Genomic DNA, 19238 nt, shown 5'->3' with positions numbered 1-19238 from the left:
CACTGTGCAATTCTAGAACATCAATAAAAGGGGCGTTCTGGCAGCGCACGGGGGCTTGTAAATGAGGCAGAATGTGTCTAAAAATATTTGATCTATTGAAGAAGGAATGTACTTATGCAGTAATTTGGAGCAGTTCAGACTATGCCAAAACTTCCTTGCACTTTATGGGGCGGGGGTTGATAAAGCATCTGGCCCTCATGCACTGGATGCCTTGCGGATAAAAATAAGTGTAAAATGCTGTATTTGTAAGCACTTTAAGGCATGTATATTGGTAAAATCTTTGTAGGATTTAAAAATGTCTTAAAAGATAAGGTTAATGGTTGTCCTCCATGGATGCTTTCTTGAATTAAGTACAAACCTGTGCATGTAAGGTGATTACCTCATTAATGGAGGTCCAAACTAAGTAGAATTAAAAATTGCCGTACAAGTTTTGATTTTGGATTCTTCCCCTATGATTTTTTCTACTATTTTTTAGAAAAAGGTGCAATTTTAACAACATTTTTAGTTCAGTAACATGAATGAAAAGACTTTCAAGAATATTTTTTGAAGGGGGCCGAAGGATGCAGGAGGAACAACAAAAACAACACTTTAGTCGGCTGTTGTAAAAAACACATAAAGATAAGTTTACTAATTTCCAAGGAACACCATAACTGTGGAATCAATAAGATACACTGCTTCAATGAAATACACATGGTTAAAAATTCCAATAATTACAGAGTTAAAAGGGATATCAAAATAACCTCACACCCATGCCTGATCCACCCTCGATAATTAACCACAGCTAGATCTAGGCCTAACTGCAGACTTTAAAAACTAGGAACGTGAAATGAGTTACTCCCTGAAAGCCTTGATAAGAAGATAAAAGCAGGATGCTCTTGTCTAAAATGTACTTTTTTTTAAAATAGGGTTAATATAGGTCTTCCTCTGTATCTCATAATAGCTACAAAACATTAAAAAGTGGACCATATCCTGTGGAGACTTGTGTTACAGCCACAAGGCGACAAAATCTCACCTTTATTTCACCCACTTGGGTGGGTGAGGAGAATATCGAATAAATCAAAGCAGAGCCTGGTCAGTAAAAAATGGTCCTAAGGGCTGGGAAGCCCTAGGAGATAAGGTTCCGTAAATTGAACAGTTCTCAAAATGATAAATCTACGTACACTGGGCTTCCTTAGCACACGCTCCTTCCTATATGCCACCCACTGTCTAAAAAAAGCCTCCTTGACCCTGACCAGGTCCTTCCTACTGATTGATTCCGGGTTGCTAAAGAGATCAGCTCTTCCTAGACTCCCTAAAGCCCTCCGGTATATATTTAAGCCAGGGAATATGATAAGCATGGTCAAGGGCCATACAATCCTTTAGAATCTCTTTGCTTAAAGCAGTCCTGATACCTAACCTAATTTTGATCCTCCAAATAGCTCTTCATGAGTAATATAACCCCAGATTTTGCTACCGTACGCCACCAGTGCAATGCACTTGCCTCTGTAGATCTGCAGGAGTGTTCCTATTGTTTTTTCCCAAATGGGAGGCAAAGTTGGAAATAGCAGCATTAGCCCATAAAAATGTACCTTGCTTTCTACTTTTCAACAACCCTCAATGTATCTTGGCATCCCTCATAACTCCAAAGTAAGAAAAAGCACTGGTATTTGGGACTAAAGTAGACCCAACCTTAAAATTGAAAGACATCCTTGAGCTATGTCCCACCTGCATCACATATTTATTTTATTTAAGAGGTTTTATATAGTGCTGGCCAGACCCGAAGGTATCAGAGCGCTTTACAGCAGATAGGAGAGAAATCACATAAAAGAGGCAAAGGTAAACATAAGTGTTCAAAAGTTCCAGTGTGTTGTGTGTCCGAGGTGCGCATTGAGGTCCAGAGGTCCAGAGGTAGTCTTGATGCGTGGACAAAGTCTTGGGCTAAGTCTTCCTCCTAGCGGTGATGCACAAGGAGGGGTTTTAGGGAGCGGGATGAGGTAGGGAGTGGTGAAGCATTTCCTGGTGGCTGCAGAGTGCAGGCTTGTGTGTTTCGGATTTCAGTTCGGGAAGGCACTGTGGAGGTAGAGGTCTTTTGAATTTTATGAAGGAGGGAATAGTCCTGATATCAACAGGCCAGGCCTAGGCGGGAGTTCCAGATTTTGGGTGCGTTTCCTGCGAAGGAACATGCTGCCGTTTTTTGCTTGCGTGTTTTCAGAGGTATGAGTAAGAGGGTGTTGGAGCTCCGGAGGTTTCTTGGCTGGCCGGCTTTCTTGAGTTTGGAGGCCAGGTATTCCGGTTTCCCTGTGTGCAGGTCTTTGTGTGTGAGGCAGGCAGTTCTAAAGCTGACACACATTTCCACTGGGAGCCATTTTAGTTCTCTGAGTGCGGGAGATAAGTGGTCATATTTTTTGACTCCGGTGACCATTCTGGCAGCAGCATTGAGAGTTGTTTTGAGTGGCGCTCAGATCTGCGTGTCATCTGCATATAGGTGGAAGGGGATGTTGGTTTTTTCAGATTGGTGGTGAGGGGTTCCATGTATATGCTGAATAGTTGAGGGGAGAGTACTGATCCTTGGGGGACACCTCTGTTGACGGGGAGTACGGCGGACGTAAAGGATTTGATTTTTATCCTTTGGGAGCGATTGTGAAAGAAGGAGGAGAACAATTTAAGGACCACCTCGACTGCACCCACTCGGTCTTTGAGAGCCTTGATGAGAAGATTATGATCCACCGTGTCAAAGGCTGCCGAAAGGTCTAGGAGGATGAGTAGGCAGCATTGGTCAGTGTCAAGGGACTTGAGGATGTCATCGACGATGTTAAGGATCGCGGTTTCGGTGCTACAGCCTTTTCTGAAGCCCGATTGGTGGTGGTCTAGCAGGTTGCTATTGTTAATGTGCTGATTCAGTTGACGGAGAACACATTTTTTGAGGATTTTGGCTAGGAAGGGGAGATTGGAAACCGGTCTGAAGTTGTTCAGGACATTGGTGTCTAGGCCTGGCTTTTTGAGCAGTGGTGTGACTTGGCCGACTTTGAGGCAGTCTGGTATGATGCCGGTTTTTAAGGAGCTGTTTATAATTTCACACCATAGTGCTGCAAGGGAGAGTTTCAGCTTTTTGGTTATTTGGGTGGGTACAGGGTCGAGGATGTGAGATGAGGGCTTGGAGGAGAAGATTAATTTGAGAATCTCAGCTTCAGGTACGGGGTCAAAGGTTCTCCAGGCTTTCATGGGGCGCAAGCTAGAGGGGATTTCGATTGCTGGGGCTACGTTTTTGGAGGCGGGATTGAGGTTGATGTCAAGTGATAGCTCAATCTTGATGATTTTGTCGTTGAAGAAGTTTGCGAAGTTGTCACATAGGTCTTTGGAGGCCTGGGCTGGGGTTGCAGAGGACTTGGAAGTTTGTTGCTTGATTATGTTAAAGAGTTCTTTTGGCCTGTTTTTCACGTTGTCAAGAGCGGTGCAGAAAAAGTAGTTTTTTTAATTATTGATATGTTTTTTGTACTTTCTTCTTGCTGTTTTGAGTTTCTCGCAGAGGCTAGAAGAGGGATTCTTTCTCCAATGACGTTCTGTGGCTCTAAGTTGCCTCCTTTCGTCGTTAATGTCCTTGTTGAACCAGGATCTGGAGGGGATGCTCCTGGATATTTTCAGTTTCAGGGGGGTTAGTTGATCTAGGATGGAGGACATAGTTGTGTTGTAGTGGGATGTGAGTTTTGTTGTTGAGAGACCGTCAGGGGAGATGGGCAGGAGGGTGCTTATTTTTTCTTCTAAGTCGGCTATGTTGATCTGTGACATATGACTTATGGGGGGGCTGATCCGCATACTAACTTTTGAAGGCGTGAGGTCGCGAGGTGCCTGGTGGCCCTGAGCAGCAGCACTTGGTGTGACGAGCGGCGCGAGGCCGGAACCACATTTCCCAGAATCCCGAGAGGGGCACTTCCGCCCACAGCGCGCCCGGAGGCGCTCAAAAGCCGCGAGGATTCCCCTTTGGAGCGGGGGCTGATCCGCAAACTAACTTTTGAAGGCGTGAGGTCGCGAGGTGCCTGGTGGCCCTGAGCAGCAGCACTTGGTGTGACGAGCGGCGCGAGGCCGGAACCACATTTCCCAGAATCCCGAGAGGGGCACTTCCGCCCACAGCGCGCCCGGAGGCGCTCAAAAGCCGTGAGGATTCCCCTTTGGAGCGGGGGCTGATCCGCATACTAACTTTTGAAGGCGTGAGGTCGCGAGGTGCCTGGTGGCCCTGAGCAGCAGCACTTGGTGTGACGAGCGGCGCGAGGCCGGAACCACATTTCCCAGAATCCCGAGAGGGGCACTTCCGCCCACAGCGCGCCCGGAGGCGCTCAAAAGCCGCGAGGATTCCCCTTTGGAGCGGGGGCTGATCCGCATACTAACTTATGAAGGCGTGAGGTCGCGAGGTGCCTGGTGGCCCTGAGCAGCAGCACTTGGTGTGACGAGCGGCGCGAGGCCGGAACCACATTTCCCAGAATCCCGAGAGGGGCACTTCCGCCCACAGCGCGCCCGGAGGCGCTCAAAAGCCGCGAGGATTCCCCTTTGGAGCGGGGGCTGATCCGCATACTAACTTTTGAAGGCGTGAGGTCGCGAGGTGCCTGGTGGCCCTGAGCAGCAGCACTTGGTGTGACGAGCGGCGCGAGGCCGGAACCACATTTCCCAGAATCCCGAGAGGGGCACTTCCGCCCACAGCGCTCCCGGAGGCGCTCAAAAGCCACGAGGATTCCCCGCGTCGCGGGACGCGCGCGGGCAGCGCCGGGCTGAGCCCGGACAGAGGGCGGGCCGTCTGTGGCCGTCCGGGGCCGGAAGAGGCCGGGCCGGGTCAAATCGTTCATCTCGCTCCCTCTCCTACCAGACATTGTCCTGTAAGGCAAGTACTTAACCACTGCTACGGGATTCGGGACACTGAGACTGTCGCAGCGGTTGCTGCAATATTGGGTGTATCTATTGTACATTGTTGACCGCTGACTATTTCCGCTTTTTTTTGCTGTCAAAGTCCCGTATCTACCACGCCTTATATATTGGTTTGAGGCAGCGGTGGGAGATCTCTGTTGTGTGCCGCACCGCCCCTTCGGTGCCCATCAAATTTATAGTTGGCCCGCCCTTCACCTCATCACCATGGTAAAGAGTAAGAATCCTCAGTCCAGGGCGGAGGGAGGGGTCAAGGGGACCCTGGACGCCTTTATTGTAAGAGCGGAGTCCCTACTTGCTCATGAAATCTTACTGACGGAAAAGCGGATTTCCCTGGACTCTTTAGTAGCCAAGAAACGGTCCTCGTTGGGAAACTTAGCCCTCAGTGTAACGCCGGGAGGAACTCTCCCCGACCCCTTGCAGGTGGCGGACCCTAGCCCACGGGGGTCCCTAGATCTAGTAAGCCCGTCTGCCATAATTATCTCCCCGACTCCCAGGGTGCCGCAAGTTGCTGGCTCTCAACACCCTGACATTGTCTTAGGAGAAGCAGAAAGGGGGGGGCCTAGTGCACTCCCAACAGTAGCAGCTACTGAATCCAAACAATCGCCTACCAGGGAAGTGGTAACTCGATCGAAAAGATCTCAATTACAGCCAGGCCCAGTAACCACAGGAGGGATGCACACCCCTAATCCCGTGAGTAGGCATAGTCGCAGAGGACCAACCAAGACCACCAAGAATCTTGAGTGCTCTAAATGCCCAACTTGTAAAACCATAAATGGCTCGACAGGGCTGTATGAAGCCACTACAGCACTGGAAGGAAAATTGGAACAGCTATTAGTCCAACATCTAGGCCCGGTATTATTGGCAATTTCCAGTTTGGAATGTACGATAAGGAGGTTGGTAGAACCAGTCTCTGAAAAGCCAGATGGGATTTTTCCACAGAGGAGGCAAGAGGGTGGTGGGAACGAAGAGGAGTCACATAGGGTTGCCAGTGACAAAACGGTTACTTTTAATAATGAACCTGAACCCAGTAACTGTAGGGAAGCAACTGTAGCACAAGCATACACTGGTAATAGGTACTCCGGACAAAAATCCAAGGGTAATACACGCAGCCCCCCTGACCCAAACATCGCTCCCTGTGGCCTAAATGAGAACGCAGTCTGGCCCAACACTAGTAACAACACTGTCTGCGCTCAGAATACCCCAGGCCTCCCGATTCTTGATTTACCCCCTGCATCCAGTCCCTACACGTTAGTGTTAGTAGGCGTCCCAGGCCTTAATAAAGATGCCGAGAAATCAACTAGCACCCTGATAAATAAGACCGTACATTGGGTGCGTAACAAATCACATGGGTTGAGGCTCCAACACAGGCACATCTTAATGGCTAGGAGGGTGGCTTGGATCGGGAATAGTGCGAAAAGATTTACAGGTGACTGCATCATAGTTAATTTGAGACACCCCGAGATGGTGAGAGAACTACTTGACAACCGACACATGAACGGGGTTTAGAGTCATGTATTTCGATGCTACCCCTGCACTTTTTTTATAGAAACAATATACCTGACATTGGGCAAGGATGGCGGGGGCCCTGGCATCCCAAAAATCGGAGGGAGGTGGCACCTGTATTTGACACTAATAGATTTGCTCCGTTCTCTTGTCCCTCCGCATTGGACGAACAGGACTGACTGTTGGAATTAGGGAGCATGGTGTCTGAGCTGGCAAACCCTACCTTGGGTAATACTGTAGACGCTAAAGGGATTCCGGAGCAAGTGGCAGCAGCCGTCCCTGGTGTAGAGCAAGGGACGGAAACGGAAGCCAGGCCGAAAACGCCACACGGTCTGGACAAGAGCCCCCCCCTAAGAACGATGCCTAGCAAGATATGGGGTATAGCTCCAAACCTTAGGGATTTTGGGATTATTTCCTGGAATATCTCAGGACTCGCAACCAAGATCCAAAATACTGAATGGTTAGCATTTATAACAAATTTTCAAATTATTTGCCTACAGGAAACATGGGAAACTAACAAAACTGTCCCATTCCTGGAAGGATATAAAATGTTTTTTGTGCCAGCCCAGAAATCCAACATGGGAAGAGCCAAAGGCGGGCTAGTCACGTATGTAGCATTGCCATTGCAGGGGAAATGGCAAGATTTGGGGTGGGACTCTGCCTGCCTCCAGGGCATAAAATACTCATCGGTGGGCCAAAAGCTGATTTTTATAAACTTTTATAATGCGGGACAATCATTAACACATTTGATGGAATTAGAGGAAAGACTGGCCACCCTTCAGAATTCAGGGGACGAGGGCTATCAACTAATTCTTATGGGCGACTTTAATTGCCACCAGTGCCCATATCTGAAATGGGAGGGTGGCACTTGGGATAATTGCCCCTCTATTAAGGGTTGGCACCTGGAGCACTCCAGAGAGGGTTTTTCCCTGAGCGCAATATTGAGTGAGTTCGCCCTAACCCACACAATGGATCTGATTGATCGGGGGAATTCTGATGATATAGCCCCTTCCTTTAAAGGAAGAGGCTGTAATTCAATAATAGACTACATTTTCATCCCCACTGTCTTAATACACAGAATAGGCCAGTTTATGATAGTACCCAGCGCGTTTAGCGATCACAACCCCTTGGTCATGTCCCTAGTGGACATTTTCCCAGGCACCAAAACAGATAGAAGGTCCACCACGGGTGAATTCAAGGCAAAGGATCAAGGAAGAAGAATTAAATGGGAAAATATCGATGGAGAACAACTCCATAGAGCTCTCCTTGCCAATGCCGAGAATCACTTGTGGAGATGTTTAGACCCCACTGTTGAGGGGACGGATTTGATTGCAGCATTTGAGGGCACCGCACAGCATATAGACACCCTCTTAAGAAGCAAACCAAGGCCCCAGGCAGATTTCTGCCCTAGATGGTTCGATAAGAACTGCTCTAAAACCCACAGGGACCTAAAAATGGCACTATCAACCGCCCCAAGGAATAGAGGAGAGATTGCAGTGTGTAGGGCCCGGTACAAAAAGGCAACGAAGTTGCGAAGAATATTCCTACAGAGGCCTGGGAATCCCTGAAAGAGGCCGCAGAGCTCCACGACATGACCAGCTTCTGGAGGATTATAAACGCTCCATGTTTTCAACCCCCAAATAAGCCTCAGGTGGCTTCCCATATCTTGCCAGATGAATGGATGGCGCATTTTAGTGGCCTATATAACCGTGGTGAGTCGGAGGAGTTGCCAAATAGCGGCATAGAATCACTTGGTGATGATTGGTCTCATTTCACGGTCGAGGAGGTCAAACTGGGAATTGAGGGCCTGGTGATGAGGAAGGCCCCAGGCCCAGATGGGATACCCCCCGACCTTTTTAAAAGCCAGATAGATCTCTGGGCCCCGGTATTGACTAGGGTGCTGAACACAGCCACTGAAGTAGGCATGCCCAGATCCTGGTCTACGGCTACGATCGTACCCATATTCAAAAAGGGCAATAAAAACGACCCGCAGTGTTATCGCCCAATTTCCCTTATTGATGTCTCGGCAAAAATTTTAGGAAGAGCTGTTTTAAACCGTCTGTTGACTTGGGCCGATGAAAATAACATCATCATGGATGTGCAATACGGGTTTAGAAATGGGCGTTCTACCACTGATCAGTGCCTTAATCTGTATCTTCTGATAGCGAAGTACACTGTGGCCAGGGAAGGCACCGTTTACCTGGCTTTTATGGATCTCTCAGCAGCATTCGACTGCGTGAACAGAAGACGACTGTGGGAGATCCTGGATGTGATGGGCGTCGAACCTGGCCTGATTCATATCTTACAAACACTTCATTTAAATACCACAGCACGGGTCAGATTTGGCGAGAGAGGGGAAGTGACAGAGGACTTTGGGTGCAGTGGAGGGGTGAGACAAGGGTGCATCCTCGCCCCTTTTTTGTTCACGCTCTATATTAATGGACTTGACAAAGCACTCAGAGAGCTGGAGGCCGATTGTCCCTGCATTGGGAGGAGAAGTATACCAGTCCTCCTCTATGCAGATGACGCGGTACTCCTGGCACGCACAGGAAGGAGCCTGCAGACCCTCATCAGCGGCTTTGTACGTTTCATGGCAGATTTAGACTTAGTTCCCAACTTATCAAAGTCTTATGTCATGGAAGCGGGCAAAACGCCTTTAAGGAATTGCACCTTCTCTATAGGCACCAATAAACTTGAGAAGGTAGAAACCTTTAACTATTTGGGGATCATGTTCGATAAGGACCTCTCTTTCAAACCCCTTGCAAAGCACAAATGTAGTCAACACCCGAGAGCAGTGGGGTCAATCATGAACTATGCAAGTAGACTTGGTCGGTGGTCGCCCAATGAAATAGTAAAGTTATATGGGTCAGTTTGCTGTGCTAAGACTCTGTATGGGAGCGAGTTGTGGGGTTTCATAGATCCAAGCAAAATCCAAGTGGAAGAAAATAAGTTCCTAAGGAGATTATTGCAAGTGCCCCAATGTATCCCCTCATATATCGCCCACGAGGAACTGGGCATTCCCCACCTCGGTGACAGGATACAGCTCAATCCGTTAATTTGCTGGATCAAGATCTGGACAAACCCCGAGGCATTGTTAACTAGACAAATCTTGGAGGATTGTATGAGGGGGGATAAGGGCCTGTTAATACCCTGGCTTAAATACATCAGGGAGGCATTAGATTTATCGGGCCACGCACCCTTTTTCAACTACCCATCCACACTGGCCAAAAATGACCTGGTTCTCACAAAGGCTGACCACCTACGACATATAGCCAGGGCAAGAGAGGAAATAGAAGGCCGAAAACATAGTGTCCGTGACTATCAGCTCACAAAAACCTCCGTGGGGATGGAAGTCTACCTGTCTAACACATACAACAAACAGGATAGATTCCTGATGACTAGATTTAGGTTAAATCTTTTGCATCACATTCTGTCAGTCCCCGCTGGCTTTGTGAGCGATGTTAGGACAAAAGGGTGCTGCGGCTGCGATCTGCGATCTCCGCAGGACACCCTACATTTCGTCCTACTCTGTCCCTTTTACGCACTACCAAGGTCCCGGTTTTTAAAAACAGTCTTAAAACGAGCTAAAATTAGACAGGCCAAAGTGGCCCTTTTGTTCCTTAAAATGTCGATTGATCCTTTTGTCTTATTTAGCACTGTGCATTTTTTGCGACTTGCAGTTAAATTAAGATTGACCAAAGGAGAGGCCCCCTGAAGCAGACAGTGGACAATTTGTCTGGGAATGATTTGATGCACACAGATATATTTTACCCCTTTCTATGAATGATTGTCGTATATAAAGGCTTACTGTATTGGATTGTTCGTTTTTATCCTTTTAACTTGTTTATATATAGGGATTTTATATCATTGATTTTACTGGAAATGTGTATAATTGATTTATATCACTTTTAATGGAGTCTAACATTGTTGTATGAACTGTATCTTTTATGGATATCATTTTTTTTTATCCGAATAAAGATTATTGACTAGTGACTAGACTTAGCGTTATTAACCAACAGGTCCTGATCTACCATAAATGTCACGAAGGAGCTAAGCAGAGTTCACAGCCCCCTTGTTGTCCGAGCCATGAGGACGGCGTCATCAGCATACAATAATATCGACAGGCCGTGCCGTCACATCTGGGGAAGTCCACCTCTGTGTCCACTAGTACCTTCTCCAGGTTTTTGATATATAAATTAAATAAAAAATGGGCCGATATACAACCCTGTCGAACCTCTCTCTGGATTGGAAACTGTCGGGTAACCTTGCGATCTTTGGTGTTCATACCTCCACTTTGGTGTCCCTATGAAGGTCTTGTGAAAAGAGGACAATGTCATTATTTACCCCCATGTACAACAAGGTCTCCCATAGCTTACTTCTATTCACACGATCGAAGACATACGGCAGGTCCATAAAGGCCAGGTAAATGGTGCCAGGCGCGCAACTATGTACCTATTAAGGATCATGAACAAATTCAAGCATTGATCCACTGTTGACCTCACCGGACGAAAACCATATTGGACATCTGCTAAGATGTTGTTATCGTCTGCCCAGGTGGTCAGCCTGCCCAATAGGATGGAGGAGGAACAAAAAAGTATAATTGCCTACAGATAGTATTGCAATTTGGGAAATGTACCTGTGGATGTATCATAGAACTCCTTTAGTTGGGGTTTTGGACGGCCTTCATAGGAAACCTTTGATGATTGGGGTGGAGTTATACGTGAGGAAGGTAATAAGGAAGTAAGATTTTAACTTACCTTAAACAAGCTTTAAAAAAACATTAAAAATTCACAGAATCAGTACTACCATGTAAACCAAAAACCTTGGGACTATTCCACTTATACATAACTGACATGAGTATAACTTGCACGCCATAAATTTTAGATGACATCAGTGATGCAATATTTGAAGTCATAAAAGTGCATCACAATGGTGTAAGTTATACTTATGTCAGTTACGTATAACAGGTGAATTTCCTTATTTTTTTGTTTTTTAGATGGATGTGTTTTACACGGAGTTTCTACGTTTTTTAAACATTTGTTGAAATCTTACCTCACATATAATTCCACTTTATCGTATGGTGTTTAGTGAATTTCTCTTTTATTTTAAATGCAAAATGATATCTTATTACAATACGTTTACGTCCAACCCCTTGTCACACACGGCAGAAGGCTGTGCATGTCAAGGGCATTGTTGGGTGTGGCCAGTTCCTGCATCTCACCTATCACTGGGGTGATCATTTGGCAAAAACCTAGAGCTTTACCTAGAAAGCACGCATTTTGTGATTTAATGTAAATTGTTTAGAATTTTGTGTGATATTATGGTTCAATACGTAATTGCAGTGTTATAGCAGAAGAGGCAGATCAAAAGATAAAATCGGATTGGCTGCTTTACATCAACAAAGATATTTAGCAGCCATTTTAGGACTTGGAGACTCCGTCCCCATGTCCTGAAAAATCCCATATATTTGGCCAAAATATTTTTTTAAGCACTGTACCGGAATAAAAAAAAGAAAGGGGGGGAGCCCTGCCCTTTTTAATTATAATCCACAGTTGTAGGCCCGGACCCAGGGATCAGCGCATTCATAATTTAAAAAAGAGAAGGGGAGTGGGCCACCGTGAGCCCACCTCCTCGAGCAACAAAATGGCCCCAGGGACTCTTCTAGGGCCCACCCCACATTATATTAATTTGGGGAGGGGACCATAGGACCCCCACTCTGGAGCTATGCTATGGCCCGATGACCCCATCTCCCAGGGGCCACCACACATTATATTTATTTGGGGAGGGAATGTTGGGCTTCAGTGGTGTTCATGCCCCAGGTGGGGATGGTAAACCGAGTGTTAGCCCTGTCAGCATTAGGGTAGTCTTCCTCCAAATTTCTTCCCTTACTTCTCTGTATTATTATTATTTTTTTTGTTAACCTTAGGACGCTCTGCACTTTACCACTGCTCACCAGTGCTAAAGTGCATATACTCACTCTTTGAAACATGGTAACATTGACTTGTCCCCAATTGTCATATTTAATTTACTTATAAGTCCCTAGTAAAGTGGTGCTACTTGTACCCAGGGCCTGTAAATTAAATGCTGCTAGCGGGCCAGCGACACTAATTGTGCCACCCACTTAAGTAGCCTTGCAAACCTGTCTCAGGCCTTCCATTGCAGCCTGTGTTTTCAGTTTTAAAATGAAATTGTGACCTGGCAAAATAATTGTTTTGCGAAATTCTAATGAAAAATCCTTTTTTTTGATAAACCAACGTTATTGTTTGTTGTAACCGAGAACAAAAGCATATTCCACAATGGACATATCAGTGAGAGCCTGCGCACACCAGACCCACCCCATGAGTCACCAGAGTCCAGTCCATAATAAGACCACCATTTGCCCCAAATCCTCCTATGGTTCTGCCGGCAACACCTGGCAAGGTATATTGGCATTTCCATCTGAGCACACCAGTCCATTCCCATTCGCCATTCAGTTAGGGTGAGGGGGATGAGAGGCTCTCCACCTACGGGCAATGTCACAGTTGGCCTCCATTGGGGCTATTCCCACCATTATACACTCACCGTGGGGGCGCCCCAGGTCTTCCAAAATGCCAATCAACCCCATCTTTGGCGTTAAAACCACTGTCCTGCCCAAGACCCCAGACAGAGCCTTCCCTATACCCCGGCAGAAGCCCAGTATTCGAGGGAAGGTCCATATCATATGGTAAATGCCCCTGTTAGTTTGGGGACATCGGAAACAATTTGGTTGAGACAACGTCCCTACCGTGGTGTGAAATAGGTCGCGTGGTGATAGTGAAGTTGGATCAAATGCATCTTGCATCTTGGAGGAGATAGCTAACTCACAGGGGGCCATCTGGGCATCTCACCAATCATCACCCTCCAGCGGACCCAGCCAGCCCTCCCACCTTTGCCAGAGCGATACCAGCGTATCTGGATAATTATTAACCAGTGTGTGGTATATTGACGATACCTAACCTTACCGAGAAGGACCATCATATGTTTTGCCTCAAGTAGGCTATAGTCCGGCAGGGTGCTCTAGGCCCATATGTGGTAGGACATGGCAAAGTTGGAGAAATTTGTGAATTTGTGTATGTTATAGCGAGAACTGATGTTGCAGTCCCTGAAAGGAATGTAAGTGGTCCCGTTCCTGGACATCCCCCAGTGTGGTAATCACAATATCGTCCCAATGACTAAAGACTCAGAGGTGGGTAGTGTTGTGCTGCCATTCTACCTCCCATAGCGGAGTCATTCACATGATTTTATTATCCCAACCTGTGAAGCTTAGAGCTGCGCGCCAAGTGTTGTTGTCAATGTGGGGGAGATGGGCAAGGATTGCGAGGCTGTAGAGCAGGCCCAGGCCAGCACTGGGCCCATATGAGAATGCTCCAGCCAGTAAGCAGTATCATCCCACCCTCAGTTAATCATTCGTTAAACACCATTATGTGGGCTGCCCAGTAGAAAAGTTTAACATCTGTCATTCCCAGTCCCCCATCATAGACCTGCTGCTGGCACTTGTCGAGCACTATACGCTGCAGTCGGCCTAGCCACAGGAAGACCAGTGATCTGAAACCAGCTGTTAGGACTCAGGAAGTGTTGAAGGACATAGAGGAACCTAGGCAATATCATCATTTTGAAAAGGGAGAACATTCCCAATAAGTTGAGCGGAAGACACTCCTATCTCCAGAAGTCTCGCTTCATTTTAGTAATAAGGGGAAAGAGATTAAGTGCCCTGGCCACCTTCGGAACCCTGAAAATGTGAATACCCAAGTATAAGAAAATAGCCTCTGAATGGAAATGAATGATTGCCAGTCTATTGTGCTTTGGTCCCCTTTAATAAGAAGGGACCCTGAGGAATTTGTGCTAGTTCACATGAATAGCGAGGTCAGGTGGTAAAAAGAGCATTGGGTGGGCCGCCGCCCAGCCTTCGGCAGGACTACTATAGTGGCCACATCGAGGCCAGCAGGGAACTCTTTGGTGTGTATCACAACAGACTATACATCCAAAGGGGGCGGGGGGGGGGGGCAAGGGGGGGGGGGAACAAGCTAGTCCTGGAATTTCATGTAGCATTCAATGGGGAACTCATAAGACCAGGGCGTTTTCTCTGCCTTCATGTTGGGACTAGCAGCATTAATTATGCCAAGCAATATGGGTTCCTCTAGGTTGGTGCATAATGCTGTTGGGAGCTTCGGGAGGGGAATAGGGTACCAGTGGAGGAGACTATGCCCATATTGAGTTTGAAATTTGTGCAGATTTCTGTCTCCAGAAAATCCACGTAGTCAGTGTTAACAAGGTGCCAGTGGTTAAGGTGCCAGATGAGGCATCGAGCCATGTCCTCCGCCCAAACTAGCAAACAATGGGCGAGTGGTTGGAGATGCTGCATGGGTGGATTGTAGCCCCCACCAGGTGTATGAAGTTTATGGACGGGGGAGGATTAGGTAAAGTCCTGTATGCTGCTGAGGTGTGTGTATATGTCAGAGTATGAGGGTGCCAGGTCCTCCAGGCATCACAAAAGCTCAGGGTTTTACATCCACGTCTGCAGTTGGTTAGCACGTGATATGCAGTTTGCTATAGGTAAGCAGTAGAAGTAAAAAATGGGGTATGGGAAGGTGTTAAATTCACCGCCTATTATTATGGTAGCTGGTGGGAGCGCTCATATGGCGTGTTTCACTGCAGTAACTGATAGCCCAGGTGTCTGGGATGGTATATAACACTCAGAAAATTATAGTGGAGACCCTCAAAAAGCCCCCCCACCCTGATAAAACAGGCATGGGTATCTCCAGTTGTGGACGCCACCACCAACTGAAAGAAGTTATGGAGGAGGATTGCCTTTCCCCATGAGCCCCATGTGTACCCAGAATGGTACATCCGGACATAGCCAAACCGTTTCAGAAGAGGGCATTGTGTACCCAGCAGCTGCGCCTCTTACAACTTAATACTGCAGGTTGGTATCTTTTGGCATAACGTAGGACCATTGCCCACTTAATCAGATCAAGAAGACTGTTGACATTCTGGGACATTAATCTAAACTGCCTCATCAGTGTTAGTCAGGGTTTCTGTGTTGGTAAATGGTGGGCTTGGGTGCCGAGGGTGCAACCGACTGTGAGTGTATGCAATGGTGGTCAGTATAGGGCCAGTTGATGCATAGCGCTATGTCTGGTGCAAAAAGATGGAATAGAGCTAGAACATAAGTTCAAATAAAACTTAATAAAACAACCGATACACCTCATCCCCCCACCGAGACTTATTCCCTTGAAGCATCAGTCACCCTGCAACACCAAGAAGCATAAACTAATCCAACTAATGTGGGCAAAAACTGTAGCATGGGTATTCCTCTGATTCAGGACACATTGGGTTAAGCCATTAAGTTCTAAAATAGCACCAGCAGACTAGTGTGACATTAGCAGTTGCCAGGGATAACCCAGCTGATGTCTCTAAGTAGGTCATCATGGTCAGTTCCTCATCCCGAATCCACGCCCAGACCTCTGGTCAGGGTTCAAGTTGTGTGCTCCTTGGCACTCAGGGGAGCGATCATGCTATGGGATCATGCTCTCTCAGCGTCTGAGGATCCTGATGGACTCCTAATGTGGCTCCTGCCTTTCCTTGATCATTTTCTCCTGGAGGGCTTGGTCGTTTGTGGCGGTTGGGCGGTGAGCCACTCGGGTGTGATTTGTTGTGAAGATCTGGCTTTTGAGTCACCCACATCCAGGCCTCCTCTCGAGTGCAAAAAAATATGTTTTCTAGTCATGGATTACCTTGAGTCTGGCAGGAAATATGAGCATGAATTGTATCTGCATTGTCCGGAGTTTTTGCTTGATGTCCTCATAAGACTTCCGTCATTGTTGGACTGCCCTGGTGTTGTCAGGGAAGATCATGATCTTTGCAGATTCAAAAGTCAGGGCATGTAGGATTGTATCTCTATCCCTGTCCCTGTAGTTCAGGACCCAATCTATCATGGGGTGGGGAGGAGCACCCGGGGGGGGTCGCTGAGCCAGAGAGCGATGCAGCCTCTTGATGGTAAAGCCATGAGGACAGCTGTTCTTTTGATACCCAGGATTCCAGCCATCTTTCCAAGAATTGCTCCGGGTGGGGTAGCTTGGTTTTTCTGGAAATCCAATGAAGTGGAGGTTATTTCTCTGAGACCTTTTTCTCCATGCAGTGCTCTGGGATGGTGGTGGTAGAGAGAAGCTTGGATACGGTGCTTTTAAGAGAGACAACCCCGTCCTCAAAGGTAGACACACTACTTTCACCTTCACTCCCTCAGTGAACAACTGGAGATTCGGGAGATCTTGGCACAGGAGAGAGACATCAATCCATACTTCCCCTATCATAGCTTTGACCACCTCTTGGGAGGATTGAATAGCTTGCAGTATAGTCCTCAGGTCACCAGATGGGGATGGCTGGTGTGATTAAGAGCCATCTGCCAAGGTTCACAGTAAACCGGTCTATTTTGGCCTGGGTGTGAACGTTGGTCCCTTTGTTTTTCACCATCTTGGGCTCACCAGTCCCGCCAACTCCCCGTGTGTCCCCTTAGGTATATGGTTATTCCTGCCATGGTCAGGATGTCTCCTGCAACCCACTTGGGGCCCTACACTGTAAAGCAAGTGTCAGATTCTCAGCCTGCTTGCCTTCTCTCCTCCTGCATGGAGGGAGATGGATGCAGGCGGAGTCAGCATACGCAGCTGAGTCTGCGGCACCGGGTGAGTCAATCACTCTCCAATGGAGGCCTCCGCTCTTTCCCAAATTATAAGTTGGAAGGCATGTGGTCCCTAGTCCCCTGTGGTTGCCACAAGCCAGTCTGTTGTCTGTGGAACAGCGGTGGGGGCTGCAGCCCCATATAGTTCAGATGTTGCATGAAAATGGGCGGGTTGCGCCACATGCATCCACTCCGGTCGGCAATGGCCTCGTCTGGTCCAGTGGGCCCACTGATCACGAGCAGACCACAGCAAAGGCTGCTGCCCCACTTCCTCCAAGGTTTGAGTTCCTTCTTCCCCCGGGGTCCTGGTAATCGTCGAGCCCCGACCGCGGTCAGGTCACGCAAGGCACGTCCACTCGAGCAAAGGCGGGCGCTCTCCCAGGCCTCACCCAGTCCCTTGTAAACAGTAAAGCTGGTTTTGGGCTGTTTGACAGCGTGGATCCTTGGCAGCAGGACTAGTGGAGGGGAGTAGGCTCAGTTTACTCCAGGATGCTGACGAATGAAAGAGGAGTCCCTGATAGTTAATCTTTTATGGTAAAGTTGGATTTTGGATAAAAAGTTTGAAAGCATCACTTTTGGAAATTTGGCATTTTCCTGCTCTAGCCACGTAGTCTCTGGGTCACATGACTGGGTGTAGTTGGCAGTTGGGCTTTGTGTATTCTTCCTAGACAGCCACACACCCAAGAGAGCTTAGGTGTGCCTGGATGGGCCATCACTGGCAGGTTGGGAGGGTGGTGTTAGGCACAGCCCAACTTATACCTGAATAGGCTGTGTCACACAAAGGAATGCATACCCCATGTAGTTAGTCTGGAGCAAGGGCAGAGGAGGAAGGAAACCTGACCACTTCAAAGGGAATCCTCTAGAAGTTTCTCTCACTTGAAAGAAGGAACCAAGTATAAATGTTGGACCTCAAATACCAACTCTTCATCTTTAGTACATTTTTGGACCTCAGGATACTACAGAAGGATTGCTGTGCTGCTACTGCCAGAAGGACTGCTACTCTACTGCCCTGATACTCTGCTACTATGCTGTCTGCTGCCCTGCTTGCTGAGAAGAAAGATTGGACCTGCACCCTTAATCTCAGGATGAAGTGACTCCAGGGGTCAGCCAGCTGATTTCCTGTTCTGAGCAATAGGGACGTAACAAGATCCAGAGGCTCCCTGCAACTGCCATGCTGACCTGCTGCCGTGACCTGCAACTAGACCTGCCTGAGTCCTGCTGGCCTCTGCAGTTCCTGACCCCAAAGTGGTGCCTCTCACATCTGAACCCTTGATATGGTCTCAGTTGAGCTCCCCTGAAGTTTTTGAGCTCTTCGTGAATGCGAGCGGGCAAGTTTGTGCCAAGATCTTGCCACCTACACTGCCCACAAACACAAAGTTTGAGCAAACCTGACTCTTCGCGCTATAGCGATCACCAACGACACCCAGCAGTGCAAGATCTGCACTTCAACCTACAGCATCAACAGCTTGTGGAGGTGCCATCATGAGACTCTAGCAATGACTGTCCCCAACACAGAGAGGAACTTTGCTCAACAGCAACGACCATCTGTGACACACAGCCAGCTCTGAGCACTAACCCAACTTTCATCCGCAATGCTGTTCCTGCTCCTTGTGGCCTGTTCTACTACAAACTAAATTAATTTTGCTGGTCTTTGAAGTTAACTCTTTTAGCAGGACTAATCTGGTCCCTGTACTCGGCCCTTGATCCATTGTGGCCGACCTGAACTTGTATGTTTCATCCAGTCTTGCATGACCAGATAGGCATGGGTGGTGCTTTGTGCTTTTTGGTGCTATTTCCACTTACATCTTTAAAATTGCATATCTCCGGATCTATCAATTTCAATTAATGTGGTTTTGGCGTCAAAGTATTTATATTTTATCCAATTTGACTGAATTGGTGTGGGGTTTTCCTTGTTTTGTGTTTTCACTTTATTACTGTTTGAAGTGCTGCATAAATACTTTACACATTGCCTCTAAGGGAAGCCTGACTGCTCTATGCCAAGCTACCAGAGGGTTGAGCACAGATTAATTTCGAGTTTGCTTGTGACTTTCCCCTGACAAGGATTGTGATTACTCCTTGAGTGGGGTTAAACCCTCCCCTCAACCTCAATTAACCCAATTTCTAACACCCACCAAACAAAAAAGAATGG

The sequence above is a fragment of the Triturus cristatus genome, chromosome 10 (assembly GCF_964204655.1).
Source record: "Triturus cristatus chromosome 10, aTriCri1.1, whole genome shotgun sequence".
Lineage (NCBI taxonomy): Eukaryota > Metazoa > Chordata > Amphibia > Caudata > Salamandridae > Triturus > Triturus cristatus.
This window is presented reverse-complemented; position numbering follows the sequence as displayed.